Source organism: Diospyros lotus, chromosome 6 (genome assembly GCF_014633365.1).
Source record: "Diospyros lotus cultivar Yz01 chromosome 6, ASM1463336v1, whole genome shotgun sequence".
In the NCBI taxonomy this organism is placed as follows: domain Eukaryota; kingdom Viridiplantae; phylum Streptophyta; class Magnoliopsida; order Ericales; family Ebenaceae; genus Diospyros; species Diospyros lotus.
Genome location: NC_068343.1, coordinates 20,043,454 through 20,065,450, shown reverse-complemented (window position 1 = coordinate 20,065,450; position 21,997 = coordinate 20,043,454).

Genomic DNA, 21,997 nt, shown 5'->3' with positions numbered 1-21,997 from the left:
GAGCATGTATGTTATACTTATGTGAGATCCCATGAGCATTGCATGGCATTATTATGTGTGCCATATTACTATTATTTTGGCGCGGCGGCTATGTTCCACAGATAGGTGAGAAAAAGATATCATATGGAGCGCTTGACGCGAGTAAGATGGCTATATAGTCTAGTGGGTGATGCTCAAGCCAATGACTGGCAATTGATTTATATATATATATGTATGCATATATGCATGTGAATAAATGGCTTTGAGAGTCAAGGTAATCCATGAATATGGAAGGTCATGTGAGCTAATGCGATGTATGGAGGTATATGTGATTATGGGAAATGAAATGTTGCATAAATCCATAATGATAATGGTATGGAATGGTATTGATAATGAGAATCGAAGGATGGGTTTAAATTGTATTGGGGAATTGGGTGTACTTTATTTTTGTTATACATCCCTTCATCCTTGTTTCCATTATTGTGTATATATATATATACTTGATGAGTCTTGTCCCTCACCTTGTTTAATTTTGTCATTCCAGATAAGAGCAAGCAGATCATTGAGGGCAAGTCTAGTAGGGTTTGAGCCCAAGTTTAGAAGTGTATAGAGACGTTCCTAACAAAAAGGTTCATGTTGGTAGTTTTGCCAAGGGCGCGGTGTGAGAAGATTTTTATTTTTTTAATTCTATTAATGCCCTTGTATTCATTTTATATAGGCCATAGTGCTAGGATGATGTAAACTTATATTGGCTTCTGCTGATAAAATCAAAGTTAGAAGTTGTGATTTTAAGTTATACTGTTCTATATTATTTTTGTGACGACCTCCCTTCAGATGTCTTGTGCTAGCAGGATTATCTGGGAGAGGGTTGCTACAAGTCGATACACATTTATTTTAATCAATTAATTATACAAGTACAAAAACTTGTCATTTTAATCTATTAAATGCTATGGTTACTCAACTAATATACCATTTAATCTATTAACTATTTACTTATTCAAATAATGTTATTCCATTATATATTCGAGTAAAACAATCATATAATCGATTAATCTCTTAAAAATTTAGGTTTTACTTGATTAAAATAAAAAATCAACCAAGCACAATACTTATTAGTTGTTACTCAACTAAACATTTCATTACTCGAGTAAAACGACAATTGCTCTATTAAGCCCATATATTAGTTGATTAATTTTTATATCAGAACAAATTTTATATTATCCATACTTTTTATTTATGAAATTATTATAATAATTTAAAATTTAATAATTTGAAGTTAAATAATATTTTTTACAAAATTATGAATAAAATCATGAACAAGCTATTCACAAGTTGCCCATAAACCAATACTCAAGCCTACTAGCGACCCTATAAACGATCCAACTTGAGAGCCTACGGTCGAGCCTACTTGTGAGTCTTTAATCAAGTTTACTCGTAAGATTATAATCGATAACAAATTTTTTAAGTCTAAATGCTAGCACGATTCACATCATAATTTAAGAAATAATTACAAAAATAACAATTCAATCATCTATAAAGTAAAATATAAATAAAAAGTTAAAATGCTTAAATCTTAACAAAAAAAATAAAAAATTAAAATTCGTAGGTTATGATTATATCAAGTTGTTCAATATCTTATTCTGATTCTTCATAATTTATATGAATTCATTTAACTCCAATGTTTTATATGTGATTATTAAGTTTTGATTAAATTAAGTTGAAAATAGAATTTAATCACTAAACTTGCTTTATAAAATTTAAAATTAAATAAAACTTAATAATTTATAAGTTTACGCATCATGATTTAATCATTGTTATACCAATTGTTAACTTAAAATAAAATATTCAATTACTTATAATCATTAATTTTTTATTAATGCTTAAACTTCAATCTTCTTAACATCATAAATGTGTCATGACTCATGAAACCATGGTGATATATTAAAAAAAGTTTGAAATCTCATAAACCATGGTGATCAAAAATCGAAATCGCACATAAAATTATATAAATATAAAACTTTTTTAATTCAGTTCAACATATATATGAAATATATAATCATACAATTTTATTTAAAAATAAAATTTATCCTTTTAAAATCTTAAATCATATTATTAAGTTCTAATTATATATAATTTAATAATTAGATATATTATTTTTTAAATTTTATATTTCAACTTTCATCATCATCATTAACTGCCTCTATAAGAAATTATTCATAATATCAATTAACTCCTAAAATTTATGCAAAAACAAAATCTCTCAGAATCTCGAGAATTTAGTTTAGTTGTTAGGGCTAATGGTGGCTCAAACAATGGACTCTGAACTGGGCGCAGACAATCAGGGTTTCGTCGGGAGAGGAATTGATGGTTTGGGTGGTCAGATTGGTTAGTGCATGGTTATTGAGAAGATTGATTTGTAAATTTATTGGACCGTTGGACCCCGTGGGAGACTCCGGTGTCGACGATGTGGACTTCATTACCATTCGAGTAGGCTTCTTCGACGATGACTTGGTGGATCAAATTGTTAGCAATTTTGTTGGGAAGCATGAACCCCGCTTACCTCGTCGAATCTCATCAGTGATTTCAGGGACAATTCTTGTTTCGTTGAGGAAAACGGGCTTGAGAGGGAGGGGAAGAGAGTCACCAAGTGGGAACTTTGGAGGATTGGCAAAGAGTTGAGGAAATGAAAAAAGACTCACAAGTATACAACACACCAAGGGCTTATATCATATTATTAAGTTACAAGCTTCCTCTTGAGGTATTTTTAGTGTTTCTGATGTTGTATGGATGTTGGTATGACCATTCCATAATTTGATTGTGTGCCTCTTGAATCGTTCGAATCCCCTAAACCCCCCTCCCCCCCCCAAAAAAAAAAATATATATATATATAAAAATGAAACATAGGATTTTCCATATCAATATCGTTCCCGGGTTTAATTGGATAATTAAACCTGGGACTGGTAACTAAACCCGGTGAATTGTACACTTTCAAATATCATTTTTTTTTATTTTTGTAAATTTACTACTGCAAATCCTTAGTTTCCAATAGCAATTAAATGATCTATGGTGCAAGGAAATTACGTTAACTGTGTTAATTGAGCCTACATTTCTCAAAAAAACCCGGTGAATTACGTTCAATGAACATTGCATCAAGATGATGATATGAGAATTTTGATAACACAAACGATTGGTCATCTAATTCTAAAAAATATATTTAATTTTGTGCCTCTCGTTGTTAGTAATTAAATGTCCTTCCATTTTCTGCATATGTGACCACAATCATATTTAAAGAATTTGAAAGAAAATGATAATAGGCAAAACTTCATCAAGACTCTCCTTAAACCCGATCTCCTATGTCTCTACTAAGCCCGATCTCTCCCTCTATAAACTCGACCACTATTGTGAAGCCATCATCGTCGACGGTCGAAAGGTTAGATCTCCTCTAATTTTGTGTGATATTTTGTGGAGGGGATGGATATGTTTCATCGCAATGGGTTTCGTCACGATGTGTTGGGCTACTTGGCTAGAGGAAGCTGCAAGGAAGGCCGATGGGCATCCTTTCCAACAGGGTTCCTTGCGAGAGAAAGCCCTATCAGCGAGGGTACCCATTGGCCTTCCTAGCAGGGCTCCTAGCTGGAGGAGGAGAGGAAGGCCAATGGTCGCACGATACCCTACCGGGCTTAATCGGCCTTTTAAGCCCGGTGAGAAATTGGGCAATGAAAGCCAAGTGTATGTTTCTAGGCTTCCTCACTCTTGATGAAGGCCATTGAAGCCTGGGCTTCATCAAGCTTCAAAAGGTCATAAGGAAGGCCGACCTCCCAGGCTTAAGGGCTTCATCCTTCCATTAAGCCCAGGAACATGCCTCTTGGCCTTAATCGATTAGTGAAGCCCGTTGAAACCATTAACCCTATTTCAATCTACTTCCTTATCCAATTGTTGTTCTTGTATGGTTTTCTATTTTCCCTAAGATGACTCACCATCAGTCTGAGCAATTTACCTACGTTCACGCTCAACGAGTAATTTCGCCAAGGACACGAGTCACTACACACTGTGGAATCAACTAGCTTTCGGAAGTTCGTGATGCTCTTAGATATCATGGGGTCTTTGATAGATTTACTCAGGGCCTACTTAGACATTTCCTACAGATCTCTATGTTTGATCATTTGTCTGCACCACAATTGATATATGAAGTCTGGTGAGGGAAGTGACATTTTCAAATGCCTGCCATGATGAAATCTGGTTTGAGATTGGCGGCATGCCATATAGGTACAACAAGCAGAAGTTTATCCTCATCAGTGGACTCCGATTCGAGCCAATTGACAAAGAAATATTTTAAGCTAGGCTTATTGAATTAGGTAGTTTACATGCGCGTTTATTCCCCCAGAAACGAGTGGTGAGTATGGCCTAGATTAAAGTAGTACTTGGTAGCATGGATCTAGATGTAGAGGATGTCCTCAAGCTAGGTAATATTGCTATGATGAACATGATCTTGCTTAGCCACAATGAGCGTGCACTCGTGGAGGATTTCATATGGACTATGGCCGAGGACCTAGGGGCATTTGAGGTGTTCCCGTGGGGGACGTACGTCTATAGCCAAAGTCTACATTACCTCCGGTTAGCCACGAGCGAGAAGAAGTTGAATGGAGAGGTGGGGAAGAAAATCAACATTTATGGTTTTGTTTGGACATTTCAGGTATAATTACTTACTCTCTTCGTATTATATTACATCAAATTATTGTATATGATTTGTATATACTAACTGAACATTTTGTTTGTTTTTGTTTACTATTGTAAAATTATTTTCTATATGTAATGGTGGCTATAAGACTACCCATCGCAATCACCATTCCTAGGTGTAGAAAGTGGCCGTTATTCAACAAAAGGCCTCACAAAATCAATTACGATAAATGCCTTGGGTGTAACACCCTGCCTTACACGGGCACGTCACTATAAGGGAATTCCCATGAATTTTTTTTTTCCAAGTTCTTCACGCGCGATGTATCAAGAACAATCTTCACATGCTTTAACATGCCCGACACATACGATGGACGGCACCCGCAGTGAATTCAAGAACAATCTTCACATGCAGATAAGATCCCGAAAACCTAGTCTTACCCGTTTAACTAACAAGATCAATAATCTTAAACTAAAAGAGTCATAGTATAACGCAACAGATATAACAACATCAAAATACTGTGGCCTACCATGAGGTTCTTACATAGTATTTCCACAACAAAATACGTATTACAACGCTACCAAATGATAACAACATTACCATGCAACCGTTCATGCATATATCAAAATAAGTACTATTGCCTCAAAATGATACAACAACTATCATACTAAACACCATTGACCTTCAACTAGCCACGTCCCCGCCTTCGCAGCAGTCCTTGGCTGGAATGTTGAATGATCTGGGGGCATAACCCCAATTAGATGATAAAATATCTAAGTGATGGCATGATACAACTTACTAAATGCATGAAACACATACGAGCATGGCATATACAGACAACGACAACATGCAACATGTCTAACTTGAGAAATCTCCCTAGCATATTCAACCTCCCGTGGAAAATCCATTCCACACACATTTGGGGTTGACCTTGCTGCGACATACTTAATCCCCGAGTGCCCTTCCGTGTCACCCAATACCGGGATTAACCTTGCCCCATTCTCAAGAAGACCCCATCCCGTTCCCCCCCCATGGACATAATGACGACACAAATTCAACACCACAATGATATGAAAATCACATTCTATGCACCGACTCTTTTATAAGTAAAAATAATTGATACAATATATCACATGTTTAATATGCATACGATGCCGAAAGTTCTTAAGTAAAACGCTTACACGATATAACCCAAATTCCGGAGGGTATAACTACTAGCTGGAACTAGTTCAAACCTATGCAACCTAAGCAAAAGAAGGTAGAACCGCTCTCCTGAACCCACTACACACACACCAAACCATTTTCAAGATAATGGGTAAGATTGGAATCGAACCACTCACTTTATTCGAAAAGTTAATTTTTACCTCGTAATGCGTGCTAAGCCTCAAAATGCACATCTGAATAATTTCCTAGATTTGTCATGCTCCTCTAGCCTCAAATTAATCCTCATAATTGTTTGGAATTTTTTGAAAGATTTTCCCTATTTTTCCTCTATTTCTTCTATTTTTCTTTTTCTTTTTTCCTTCATCTTCTTCCCCCAGCCTCCTGCGCGCCAATCAGCCCCTCAGCCACCCTACCCGCGCCCTATTCGACGACCGTTACTGCCCTCGTCAGCTACTGCGGGCCTTCCTTGATCCCGTCGATCTTCGCCCCACATTCCAACAGCCATCATCGTGGTTGCTCCGGCCGCCATAGATGGTGCCCAACCATAGCAAGCTTATGGCTATGGCCGCGGCTTGCTATTACGGCTTGCTCCAGCTGCCTTCGGCCACTATCTCAGTTGCCTCCGGTCACCAATTACAACCCCCAGCACTCTACCTCGATCCCTCAAGCTCCCAACCACTCTCTCTCTCACTGCAACTCTTGGCCACATTTCTCCTTCATTTTTATTTTGCTCTCAAACGAACCCCTATTTATAGGAGAAACCACCGACTCTCCACCGCCTTAACTTGCCTTGGCCACCACTCCAAGAAATTCACCCATGAAGCTTCTCGGCAGCTTCCACCAGCACACACACGCGCGCATGTATATATATATAACTATATATTACATTATAAGTTAAAGGAAATTACACATTAACCCCCTAAATTTCCTCTTTATTCCACTTGAAAAATCTCTAATTAAAATTACATCCTCAAACCTCAAATTAATTTGCATTATAATACCAAAAACGTAAGAATAATAACTTAAGACTTACTTAATAAGACGATTTCGCCCCAGCGTCCTCACCAGGTTGTTGTTTCATCCCAAAACCACCTTGGGGTTGATCCTTATGAAAAACTAGAGCCCTCTCAGGGTTCCATTGATTTCCCGAAGGTTTCTTACAACAATTCGGTAATTAAGGTTGAATCGAAGTTGTACCAAAAAATGTCTCTGTTTTAACTTCTGTCAATACCATAAATCACATTTTGATATTCTTGATGACTTCATACCCTTTCTTTTAGACATCTAATTCCCAAGGCATTCCCTGTCGCGGATTCGACGACTTACTTTGCTATCATAGCCATTTTTCGGTATCCCAAACTCATTCAAATAATGTGACAACCAAACGAAACATGGGATCTTATATTCATCCACAACATACTTTTTCTTCCAGAGATACTTATGTTCCGGGGCATTTTCTTCAATCGATTCGGTTGTTTATAACTCCAAGAAATTATACTTAAACCCCAAAACTTCTAATAATTTTATTTTCACCCCCAAATAAATTACTTTTGAACCCTTTGAAAATTCTTGAGTATTACATTAGGGATGTAAGTGTCTAACCTAACTTCAAATTTAGTTTATTTTGTTATATATAATATCTAACCAATAATTCAATATTTTACAGGCACGAAGATCGAGGAAAATGCTCAAGTCCACCACAGCAGAGTACGAGATAGATTTTTGGCAAACATTTAACCCTCTATACTCGATTGGCGTCGATGTGTACAAAAATAAGGGTAGGGGGGAGGCGGTTGACAATGATGTGAAGGTAAGTACGTCAACTAGGGATGAGGATTAAATTAAGGGGTCCAACGTGGTCGGAGATGGGGGTGAGGAGGAGGAAGAGGAGGAGGAGGAAGAGGCTAAGGCTCAACACAAAGAGAGGAAGTCAAAGTCTCAACAGGAGGCAAAACCCCCTCCTATTACCCACCTTCGACAATATGCTAGGGTATGATTTTTATTATAAAAATATTTTTTTGATTTGCAATTCTTTATAAGTATTTGCAATTATTTTTTATTGTTGTAATTTTTTTTTTTCTTTTGCAGATCACCGAGATGTTTACCCTCACGCCGGAGATGTTGCATAGGATGGATGGGGAGATTAGGCAAATTGGCACTCGGTTGGATGGGTTTGATGGGGAAATGAGTCAAATGAACTCACGGATGACGCTGGTAGAGAGGAACATCTCAATCCATAGTAAGCTCTAACTTCACTTTTATTTACATTTCATTATGAAATACGTACTATTATGTAACAGATAGTATTTGTACAGTTTCAGGAAAAAGTGGTTATGGGAAGCGAACAAACTACGAGCGATTGATTACTATCATAGTGTCGTCGGCCACCATACATTGAATACACTTGGTGGGGGAAGATGAGCAAGGTTGATGTCGTGGTGGACATGGTAGACGAAAACAAATCACCGCCAGTGAAGGGTGAGAAGATAGTGCCACCCTTAACATCAACTAGGACAAAAGAGAATGTTCATGTTCCTAGCCCAGACAATGTAAGGGGCATGGTGATGCAGATAGCGGCTGAAGTAGCCGAGCATCACCTGAACCAACAGGGGGTTGATGATCTTAAGCCCCCTGAGGGCTACACTGACTACATACAATGGCAGAAAGACATCGAGTAAGTATAAAATGTCAGGAAAATTTTTAATTATTGTTCTATTTATATTCATAATATAATCTCAAACTTATAATAGTTATTGGTTATTGTAGGCGTGACACATGTTACATTTCTCATCTATTACCTAGCAACTTGTGTTCAATAGAGGATGCTAAAACCTAGATAGAGGGGACTCACATTGACAACTACTTATGTTACGTCCGACGATTAAGAGATACGTAGGCTCATACTATATATGATACGAAATACGCTATCATGCCCACTATCCTATTTGTGAGTGCTAAACACAAATCTTAGGTTACTCATTTTTTTGTTGCATCTATATTTGGTCCAAAGCAAATATAACATTTTCCTCCTTTCTAGGCACTTTTGAACAAGTGGTGGACTAAGAAATTCGCAGGCAAGGGTGTTGTGCTGCTTGCTAAGGCGAAGGTCCCAAACAGAATATGTGATCATATTCATGGTGTCAATGATGAGACTAGGCCTTAGTGGACAGTGGACTTCTTAAATGTTCACTTATTTTATTGATGGATTAACTCCCAACTAATGTGTTCTCAAAATATGCAGGTCTTGATCCCATGCAGTTTGGGGAATAATTTCCACTGGGTCGTAGCCATGATTTTCCTGAAAAAGGGCAAGGTTGTTATGTACGACTCCATGGTAACTAAGGAGGAAAGCATGAGGGCTAGGGCCAATAGCATCAAACCATTGGTGAAACTCCTACCGATTCTCCTAATTAAATCGTAATGGATATTATGACCATATCTCCATAGCTGCCACTCCACACAAAGAATGGGCATTGGAGCAACTCGATCCTAGTATAGTGAAGCTGCCTCAATAATCGGACAGGTACTGAATTAAAATAGAATATTTAATTTATTATTGAGTCAAATGTTTGTTGTTGTCATTTGAAGTTTGACAGAATTTGATTATTTATAATACAGGCACAACTGCATAGTGTACGTTATTAAGTATATCGATGATATCATGAGGCACCCCAAGGATCGGTGGGTGATAAATCAGAGCAAGGATGAAATGCGTACCCTCCATAGGAAGGTTGCCATGTATTTGTATAAACATAGCAGAGTAGTTGATACTTGATTGTATGTGTAATTCGTAATTTGTTCATATGTTTTTGTATAGGCATAGCAGTGTAGTTGGTATATGTAATTTGTTCATATGTAAAATGTATATTATGTTGATATGTAATCAATATATTTAGTGAACTCTTGTCCAAAACGTTGATTTCTGTACACATGCCCGTGGATGAACTATACACATGAACAAAATGATTTGTGATCTTGATTTGATTAACTTGCAATGGTGTATGATGTATTTATTAACAAACATGAAGTTTATTGTGCATTCTAGGCTCAATTCATGTGGAGAACGTTATTTTCAAGCACTAGATACCATGTTAGGGCAGTTGGAACCCAAGGGTTTGAAGGAAAAGAAGAAGAAAAATGCCAATTTTAGTTGTTCTAGGTTGATTTAGTAGGTTAAACCCGTTCCGAGTTTAATGGGCACATAAAACCCGGAGATACCATACCTGTAATGGGTTTAATAGGCCTTTTAAACCCGATCAGGGTTTAACCGGCTTTTATATGTATAATATAGTATTAACCTGGTATGGGTTTTATAGGCCTATTAAGTCTGGTCAGTGTTTAACCCGCCTTTATATGTATAATATAGTATTCAACCCGATACGGGTTTAATAGGCCTATTAAGCTCACTATATATATAATATAGTGAGCTTATATTTATTGCTAAGTGTTGTGGCCAAAAATTATTCCACATAGTATAAACAAATTGAGCAATATATAAAGAGAGAATGCAATTTTTTGCTAAAAATTTCATCTATTACCTTAAATTGCTAACCCTTAAATTTGTTACATTTGATTTGAACATTATTTAAACCCACTTTTATTTATTTATTTATAATATTTTTGGATGGGGGAGCTCAAAATGATAATAAATTAATATTTTAAATAATAATGTAAAATATTACATAATATAAATACATTTTAAAATAAATATTAATTTGATGTAATATAGTAGAATATTTTATTATCATATTTTAGATTATCATCATAAATTATTTAATAAATAAATTATTTTATTTTTATGAACGTATATTAATTACCGACCAACGTATTTCAATGGCAAAGTTGGTTGAAAATCCGACAACCAAAAATTTTGTCACAAATTTTGTGGTTAAAATTGGTTGCAAAATTAGCGACGATAGTTTCTATTGCTAAATTGGTCGAGAAAAAAATTCGGTCACAAATTTTGTGGTTAAAATCGATCGCATAATTAGCGACGAAAGTTTTCGTTGTTAAATCAGTCAAAAAACAATTCAATCGTAAAATTTAAAAATTAGTCATTATTATGTGGCTAATTACCGATCGAATCATTCAGTTGCAAAACAATGTTTTTCTGGTAGTGTGAGTTGGTAAAATTAATTAATTAAAGGTAAGGTGAGGTATGGTGAGATGATGCGAAGTATGGTGAGGTGATGTGAGGTATGGTGAGTTAGTATGGTGAGGTAAGATGAGGTGATGTGAGGTATGGTGAGGTATGGTCTTGGGTAATTAAAAATTATGAAGGTATGGCCTTGGGGAATAGGGAAACTTGGCTGCCAAGGCATGAAGAAGCCTATAAATGAAAAAGGGAGGCCCAGCCATGCGAGGGAGATTAGAGGAGAAGCTTGGGAATCTGAAGAAGAGGTCGAGTAGTAAGGAGAATGGAAGAAAAAGGAAGAAAGCTTCATTAAGGCAAGCTCCTAACCCTCTCCTTATGTTCTTCAATTCCGTTGTAAATCTACGTAGTTTTTCATGTTATATTCCCTTCTTTACCATGACTAGGTTTCACGCATTAATAATGCAAATTCGCGTGGTAACCATCTTATGACTTATACGTTATTGTTGGATCTATTGTTAATGAAATAAGTTAAGTAAATGATGTCTTGGTGTCGTTGCTTACGTCTGTCATGGGGTTTTGTATCACTTCTTCTTCTTTGGGAATGATGCCAAACCAATGTGGGCTCAGTTCTTAGAGAATTGGGGAGACTCGATGTGATTGTGGCAATCAACTGACCAGCCTTTGTCTAATCTTCAATATTGTCAAATATGCGTGACCTGCCAATTACGTGAGTAACAACGGGAGGTATCCCTAATCTTGAATGTGAGGTGGTACTAATATTTACCCATACGGGGGATCCATAACTGTATGATAAAATCATGTCAAATATCAATATATTGACTAGTGAATATGGGGTTAATGCCTTATGTCATAAATGTGTTTGGGAACATACCAATATGGGATCAAAGCTGTGATTTGCATAACATGAAACATGTGGATTTTTTCCCTTGAACTACCCAAATAAATATTTCCCTAACAACTGTGTGAAGACCCTTGCATATACATAGTGCTGTGAGTTGCATATGATTATGCATGATTTATCAAATGAAGTTTATGATGGGGATTTGTTCCCTCCGTCTCTGAGTGAGGGCACTGTTATCGCTGTGTCGGTGACATCGGGTAGGTTAGGCGTGTGCTGCCATGCCAAAGAGGGTGACGTATGGTTGATGAGAATTATGAGCTTTGATGTTATATATGATATTGTTGAGCATATTGACAAGTGTGAGCTTAAGAGCTATTTGTATTTTATTGAGCATGTGCATGTGTTGCATTATGATATGAAACCTACCATGGGGGTACATGATAAAGAAAGCATTGTGAACGCGAATGTGCATGACGATGCACGGTACACAATATGAACTCAGCCCGAACAACCATTTACATAATTACGAATACATGCCATACAAACCTGTGGAAGCTGACATGTGTATACAATGTAAAGTATAATGAATATATGCAATAACTTGTGACATGACGTGGGAACGAATGTGGGAGGCCTTGTTAATGCTAGTCGTGGTTATTGATGCCCATTTGTTTCTAATATGCTTGCTAAGCCTCATGGATCACTTTGTTTTAACATCATTCTAGGTTAAGGAAGAGGGAAGTTCGAGGTAGGATTCGATGGTGTCAGATCCTTGCTAATAGCCATGTGTACGGGGCTCTCCCGACAGCAAAGATCCTTGGAGGTGAGTGTGGACAAGGGCTCGAATGGGGTGTTTTGTTAGATTTGTTTAGTTGATGCTATGACATGTATATAAGAGCCCCTACAATGTGTAATCTTAACCAATTTTCTTTCGCTATTATAAATAAAAATTGAGGTGAAAATCTGGGTCATTACAAGGTTTCCTATCTTTATATAAATCATAAGGGGTTTTAAGATAGGTTTTATGAAATCCCTATCCAACATGTAGCATGAAGTGTTAATGGCTTAGAACAAAAGATTTTTTGTCATAAAGCATAATTTTAGCCATTTCTTGTAAAGATTTATTTCTCTTTTTAACTACCCCCATTTTGTTGAGGTGATCTAGCACTAGGAAATTATGATTAATATCATTTTCCTCATAATAGTGCTTGAAATAAAAATCTCCACCATGGTCACTTCTAATTTTTGAAATGCATATACCTTTATCTTTTGAAAATATTTCGAATGACCTAAATGTTTCACTTTTAGATGCAAGAGAAATTACCTAGAGTAGTCATTTACAATGAAAAGAGTACAATGTTTTCCATTTAGGCTTTGGATTCTCATAAGTCTAGAAAGATCTTATATGAAATATGGTTAAGGGCTTAAAGGTTGAGACTTCATTTTTAGGCTTAAATAATATACTTATTTGTTCGCCGCCTTTCATACGTGCACCACAAATGTGGTCTTTTCCATATTTAAGCTTAGGCAATCCTTCAACAAGATCACATTGGATAGATAGTCAACAACATTCATGCTCATAAGACCTAGCTTCTTATGTCATAGCCAAGTATTTTGAGAAATGGTTGATACTAATCATTTTCCCATGCTAGACAATGATAATTCAAAGTAAATAATATATACATTTTCTATCCTATTTCCTATAATCTTTATTTCCTTTGTTTTGAAACAAGATACTTCACATGATTTGACATTAAAGCATACTCTATGTCTCACAATTAACTTATGCTAATTAGGTTGTGCTTAAGACCTTCTACTAGGACAACATTTACTAGCACAAAATTTAGGGAAACAAATTTTATTATCCCCCTTAGTCAATGCCTATATCAAAACACTATAAATCTCCCTTAATTTTAAAAATCAATTCAAGTTTTCAATAAAATCATAAAGGACAAACTCATAATTCATTATCATCAAAACTAGTAAGCATAGGGAGTTTAGAGAAAATACCATCAAGAATAAAATTTGAATATTTCTTACTCTTGATTGGTAAAATGAGGGGTGATCTTCTTCTTCACCTTCATTTTCTCTTCATGCTTGACACATCCATAAAAAATTGACTTTGAAATCTCATTTGGATGTCAAGCAAATCTATGAAAACAAATCATCTACAAGCTTTTGGTGTCCAAACCACTTTAGGTTTACCAATGTTAGCATAGAGCTTCTCCTTAAGAACCCAAATTTGTTTAAACCAATGTGGATTGTTTCTTACAAAACCTTTATGTTTAAAATGATACCAATAGCTAGGATGTGAAGCAAAGGATTTTTGTTTCCTTTTTATGAAGATTGTTTGCTTCTTATCCTTATGCACATTTTTAGGAAAGTGAGAAATGTTTGGTATCAAAACATGTTTGGATCCTTGAGAATTAGTATGAGAAACATTAAAGGACTTAGTTTCCCTAGGAATCCATTTCATTTTAGGACCACTAGTTGATTTCATTTTAAGAGTACAACAAAATGCAATGTGTCCTAATAAACAATAATAAAAACATTTAACATCATGAGTGGTGTGAAAAGATGAGCTTTTGACATTAGCTCTTTGACTATGAAAGTTTTGAACACCTTTGTCATGATCACAAGAATTTGAAATCTTTTTATTTAAAATAGGCTTTTCATTTAAAGCACTATTAGGAGATTTCAATTGAGATTCTCTTAAATTATTTTTCATTGAAAATTCTTTATTGGAAGTAATCAAATATTCATTCTTAAATTTTAAAACTTCCAAATCATTTGACAATAAATCTAATTGCTTTTAAAGATTTTTATTCTTTAAACAAAGTTTTTCAAAATTTACATATAATTCATTTAAAGCATTCAACAACTATTCATTTGTAGAAGTATCATGATCATCATTTTCAATATCATTACTATCATCACAATCATAACTGGAAGTGGAGGTTACCTCCTCTTTTTCATTTGCCATGAAGAACATGATGGGATTTGATCTTTCTTCTTTTGAGGCATAGAAGCTATCCTTTAGAGCATCTTCTTTGTTTTCTCTATGAACATCATCAACAAACTCAACAGATTGAATAGTAAGATAAATTGAATCAAGAGTATTCAATATATCTTTAGCGTTAGAGCACTTAAAAATTTTTGCATAAACATTTTCATGCAAAGCTTGATACAAAATTTTCATGGCTTTGATATTTAAAACAAAATGGTTTTTATCTTCTTCATTCAAAATGGATTTTGGTTTTGAAACAAATCCTTTTTCCACAATATACCACAACTTGAAATCAATAGATTGCAAGAAAATACAAATCACTTTTCTCTAAAAATCATAGTAAGAGCCATCAAAATAAGATGCCACATTAATAGGATAACCTTCCTTAAGAGCCATGTATCTCTCCTTTGGTTGTTAGACCTAGAACAAGGAGTTTGGCTCTGATACCAATTGATAGGTTTGAAATGCTATGGCACACACCCAAGAGACGAGGTGAATTGGATAATTTAAAATTTAGTTTGAAACTTGAAATCCTTTTGATTTAAAATAAAAATTCAATACAAGTGAAGATTATTGAAATGCTTGAAACAATAAATGAAACAAAAAGCACAAGTAGGAGATGAACACAAAGATTTATAGTGGTTCGGCTTAAACCAAACCTAATCCACTACCTTGGCTCTTCCCTAAGGATTTTATAAACCAATCCACTATAACCTTCTACTTGAACCCAAGTAGACCCTCTAGTCCAAGACTAGGAATTACAACCTCCTACTTACCCAAGTAGACCCTCTAACTATGCAAGTTAGGAAATATAAGCAATGTTTATTAGAGAGAAAAATCTAAGAGATGAATCTCTTAGTTACAAAGATCTCTCAAATAAAAACGAAAGGCTTGAATGATAAAATACAAATTAAGATCAAAGCCTTTGAGAGAAAAGATTAAAGCACAAATACAATTGAGATAATGTAAATAATTTCTAACCTCTCTTCACTTTATTCCCATCCATTAGCTTTTTCTTGATCTTTCTTGATTTGTATTTATAAGTGTCCCACAATCATCAAGAAAAAACTAGCCGTTTATAGCCGTTAGAGATTGAAAAACTAGTCGTTATTTTCTTTCTGCAAATTAATTGGTCGACAAATGACATAAATCGGTCGATAGATTGAATTTTAAGCTTCTGTTAGTCAATAGATTAAAAGCATTAGTCGACAGATGAAATGCGATAGATGATAGACCGAGGTAAAATGATTTTAATTATGAAACACACATCATGCATGTTGTTAGACGCTTGATCAAGGAGGATCAGTCAATCGAAATGTAAAGATTTGGAAAAAAATAAAAAATAAAAAATAAAAAATAAAAACATAATAATTCAATAATAATAAAATAAATAAGAAAAAAAAGAGAAAAAAATATAAAAAGGGAAGGGGGGCACGCAGGCAGCCAGAATCGACCACCTCTCTCTCTCCCTCTTTGTCTCTCGGGTTTGCTGGTTTCTCGCGATTCGACCGTCCGATCTTGCATCTGACTTGACTTTCACCATTTAAGTGCTCCCGATCTACAAGGAGGTAAGTGTTTTAGTTTGATCTTTGGTGGTTTTTCTGTTATTTCATGAGATGTATGTATATATGTGTGATTTGGGTCTTGGCAAGATGTTTAAACTCAAATCTACAGAGATCTGATCATTGGATTTTGTGGGTTTTGGGATATGTTGGTCGAAATAGTTGAGGGTGTCAGATGGTGGTCTCAGATCGTCAGAAACAGCAGGCCACGATGGCCGACGGTGAATGAAGCGAGTTCTTTATTTTGCCTAAAAATTAAATCCTAGATCTACGAAAATCTAGCCGTTCGATCTTAGTCATTTTTGGATATGTTGGTCCCCTTCGTGTAGCACACCTCGTGGTAGCCTCTGATTGTGGAAAAAAGTTGTCGTTGGTCGGTAACTAGCGATGAGTAAGACGCATCCCTATGTTGGCCGAAAATTAATTTTTAGATTTGCTAAAATCTAACTATCTGATGGCTCTTATTTTTAGATATGTTGATGTTCGTGGTGAGGGCTTCAAAACGGTATGCTAGTCTGCCATATCATCACCAACCGGCGATGGAAGAATGTGGGGAAGAAGAAAGAAAAAAAATAAAAATAAAAAATAAAAGGGGCTTTTGGGTTCAGGTAGGTCGAGCAAGGTTTTGGCCCAGGATGGCGGGGCCTGATTGGGTTATAGAATGGCCCAATGTGTTGGGCAGGGTTTGACTCAGTTGTGGTAGCCCTTGGGTTGGCCCACTTGACTTGTTTTCCTTTCTTGTCGCTTGTCCTTGAACCTAGAATAACTTGGTTAAGTTGGTCCTACTTAAGACATCGACGTCAGTCTAATTTGGGTTCTCTTTAGGTCTCTTGGAATTGATAATGTGATTGACGAGTCTCTTTGTTGATCGAAGTTCTAAGCACGATGCCCTATTAGATGATTCGAGATCGAGTAAGACTGACTCAGAGTGTGTTTTAGGCTAGCCTATAATGATGACTTGGGTTTACCCAAAATCTTGATTTATGATGGATTCATTTTATTTTGAGGCTAGCACATTGCAATATTGTTTTTTAAGCCATCTGTTAAATGATTAATTAATTAATTATTACGCTTTTAAAAATTTACCAATTAAGTCATAAATATATATATTTTTTTGAAAAACTTTAAAATATTATCTATATTAAAAGAAATCTAATTATGGGTGAATATAGATATATATATATATATATCTTTTATTCTTATTGCAGTCTATAAGTGGGTGTGTAGCTCTATTATACACTTACATGTAATATGCATGGTGAGGCATGATAACGTAGTCGATAGCTAAGCTCAACAAATTCCATGGCCCCAAATTCAAATATATATTATGCAAGTAAAGGTATATAATAACCGATTCGGGGTGTTAGGCAATAGTTAAAATTTTCGATAATTTTCATTACTTCGTTATTTTTATTACCTAAAGGTGACCACCCTGTTCTATTCATTGTAGGCTTGGATTCTCAGGATTTCACTCGATCTTCTCCATAGGCTCGGACTTGAGTCATTCATTCCCAAGTGAGTAGATATGATATGTTATGTTTACTTTATATTGTGCACGTATATACTGTTCCATGCATAACTTGTACATGATTTTTATATGCGGATCATAGAAAATACTTTTAAATGTTTCTAAAATGCATAAAATATTTTCATCCTACTGGGAGAGACATAAGCATAAAGATTATAAGTGATACCCTAACTAATTCTTGTCTTTGAGTATGTGAAATATTGAATGATATGGCGCATTTTAGGCACCACATGAAATGATAAATGGTTATGACTTGTGCATTAAGTAGGGTATCATTTGTATTATTAAAGGACTAACTAGTAGATTTCTTGGTGACTCACAGTAGGAAAAGATCATGGTACTATGAGGCTTGGCATGCCAAGGCCATGAGAGACACGGATAGTATGTTTCAGCACTACTATCACGTGGGCTATTATGGTATTATAGTGTGATGATGATATATGTGCCAGTATATGTACTTGTGTGCATGTGTGTATAGGCGCTAGGCCAGTTTCTACTAATGGGTCCTCAGATTCAGATGCATGCAAAAAGTATAGGAGACTTAGGTGATTAGGTGAGCAACTTATGGGGGGTTGTCTCTAGGCACCTACTTTTCCTACACTATGTTTTTCTTTTGAACCTCTGATTATGTAAACCTATGATACATATACTTGTTGTTCATCTTACTATTATGTTATTATATCCATGATGTTCTTCCTAGCATTTTTATTGGTAGTGTTTAGATTTTTAAAATAATGAAAACGTGTTTTTTTTTTTTTTTTTTTTTTTGTAAAGGAAACTTAAAACAACAAAAAATTATTTTGATTGTTTTTGGTTAAAACACGATCAAAAAATCAAAATGCACAAAACGCGTACATTGCCTTTTCTCTCTCCCTTCTCTGTTTCAAATCGACAAGTCCTCCCTTGTTGCCTCTTCTCTCTTTCTCTCTCTCTTCCTTCTTGGCTGGCGACATACTTGCCACAACCATCACCGCCGCTCGCTATCATCTCTCTCTCCTAGATTGGAGTCTTCTCTCTCTTCTTTGTTGGGTGGCGACACACTTACCATGCCCATCTTTACTGCGAGCCGTGGTCTCGCTCTTCCTTCTCTCTTCCAAATCGGAGTCATGTCTCTTCCTTTTTCTCCCTTATTGACTGGCGACACTCCTATCACTACCATCACCGCTGCGAGCCATCATTGTCGTGACTAGCAACCCAAATTCACCACGCCTCACCCCCGCCTTTGCCTACGCCAATTGTTTTAGCAACCCAGATCCGCCATTTGCCTACGTCGTTAGTCATTTCCTTCTATAGCTCTCCCTCTTCAAATTGAAGCCTTTGTACTACTTTGAGCATTATGTTTGACTTTGTATTTTTGTAACTTTGTATCTAATTTGATGGTTAAATCTGGATATGTGAATCTGTAGTATCCCAAAATTTGAAAATAGATAATAATTATTCTAACCGGTGTTTGAGCATATTATTGAATATTTGGGAATTTAAGAGGAGATATTTATTTATGTGGTTTTGAGGAAAATAAGGAATTAAAGGTAATCAATTAAATTATTGAGGAATGGTTAATCATTATTAATTACCGTATTTGTGGTGATTATTGAATATTTGTGGGTTAAAAAGGATATATTAATTTATTTGGGTATTTGAAAATTTAAGAAAATATTTATTTATTTTATTTTGAGAAAATGGATAAATAAGGTAATTAATTAAATTATTTGGGGATATTTATGAAATTAATGAAAGAGTAAAATAAATTAAATTAGTGAAAGTTTGGAAGTTGTAGGGTGTAAGTGAAATAAGAAGGAAATAGAAGTTGGGGCGTATGAGTAATTAAGGGAAGTTGTGGGTTTAGGTATAAATTTCTGGAATTGACTGACAGTCACTTTAAATTTAATTTAGAGGGCATATAATATAAAGATACGGCTGGATCAAGCGGTTGCGCTCGCGAGGGAGGTAGGCGAGGTCACGGGTTCGAGGCTGGCCTGCCGCGCGCGCGCAATGGAGATTTTGCTGGAATTTTTCCAGCCCAATGACGCCAAAACGGCGTCGTTTCCGCAAGGCGGTGGGCAGCTTCTTGCGCGGCGCTGGCCTGCCGCGCGCGCGCAATGGAGATTTTGCTGGAATTTTTCCAGCCCAATGACGCCAAAACGGCGTCGTTTCCGCAAGGCGGTGGGCAGCTTCTTGCGCGGCCACGTGGCGCGCGCTGGTGTGCCCCCGCTGCAGCTTCCGCGTGCCTCTGATTTTGCCAATTTTAAGGCCAAATTGGCCATGCATTTTTGGCCAATTTTCTTGTGCAACTGGCTGCCATTTAAAGCTTCAATTGAAGCTTAATTAAGGAGCAGAACAGAGAGCTATTGAGGGAAGAAACGGGCGCGAAGCAACGGCGAAGGAAGGAGAAATTAGAAGAAAAATTTAGAAAAATAATTTTTCTCCGTGCAAGTGAAGATCTGAAGAGCGAGGTAGATTAATCAGCTTATATTAAACATTTTCTACGGATTAAATCATATTTTTAGACTGTATTTTAGTTTATTTTATTTTAGTGTGCGAGCATTTAATGCTAGAAATCTGTAAAATAAAGCATGCTCTCTTTACTTTCTAATTTTTAGTGATCTCATATACCCATTATAGTTTCGATTTTATACCGATTTAGTTACGTTGTCAGAAATACGCGTATGGGTTTTAAATCGAAGCTTAGTTTCATTAGTAAAATGTATTAATTCGTGCAGCGGTTGAGCCAGGAGGTGGGAATCCGCTAGTAAAAGGCAAGCTCCCAACCCTCTCCTCATGATCTTTAATTCCCGTGAAAGACCCCGTAATTTCTCGTATTTTACCACCTCCCTTACTCTAATTCGGCACCTAGCATTAATTATTGAATTATTATTCATTGATTTTAATTTAAATTAAATTCGAGACTTCTGAAGTTTTATTTATTGTGTGCCTACGGGGGTTTGTACCGCCCCCACTCCTTTTAGAAATGATGCTGAACCAGCTTGGGGACTAGGTTCCTAGACGTGCGGGTTTATTTACGAGTTTCTCATATTTATTTATGGTTCGGTCGCGCTATCGAGCAGTAGGGCAGGGGTCAGTTGTTGGTGACGTTGGGGTAGACTATTGTACTGCCCCGAGGTGGACCGTCGAGTGGACACTCCTAGTCACTGGCCGTTGACTGGTGCCGGACACTACTGACTAGCTCTACTAGTATGTGATTTACTGCACGTTTAGATTCATTATATTACTGTTCATGATTTGATATGCACATGGGTACGGGTTGCATGTTGGGATATTCATTTATTGAGTATGCTTGGACACGGACATTCTAGCTTGGTTAGGTTACATCCAACAAGGGCATATGCATCGCGTGTGGTTTACTATGTGGGCGGAGCATAGCCTGATGCCTGGATGTATGAGCGCCAGTGTATCACGTTGATGCTCACTACGCCATTGCATTTTTATGTGCATTGCATGGCTACTAGTAATTATTAGTTCTCAGACGGGAGTACCGTTCCGAGGGAGCCCATGACTCGGGTGTCGGGAGTACTGACATGGACGGGTGACAGGAGTACCGACCCGAGACAGGGCACGCAGGTTTGTTGGAGATACATGTTCCCGTCCAAGGCAGCGACAGGTTGGTATGGGACTTGGGTGCCGTGTGTCTTGTGTGGGCTCCAAGGACCGGTATGTGCTTTTATTATGCTATTCTATTGCGTTGTAGCGTCTCATGGCTTGTGTGTACATGGGGGTTGGTGTTCTAGGAGAAGTTTGTTGGTTCTATGCAACCTTTAGCCTTTCTTTTCTTATGCTTGCTGAGTCTCTCGACTCACTTTGATTTTCCATCATTCCAGGTAGTGGCAGCGTGAGCCATGGCAAGGGAGTCATCTTTTAGCGGTGGAGTTGGTATGGTGTACAGGCAGTCCCGTCAATCCCTGTCAACTCTGATGTCTAAGTAGGATTTACTCTATTATTTTGTACTGTGCCAGGTCTTTCCTCAAGTCTCGTGTATGATGGCACAGGAGTTTGTGTTTATTTATTTATCATGTGACTGCTGTGCTAGCGGGGTACCCGTAGTGCATGCATGTGTTTAGATTTGCTTCTGTTGTTCTTATTTTTGTATATGCATGTCAGGATGGTTCT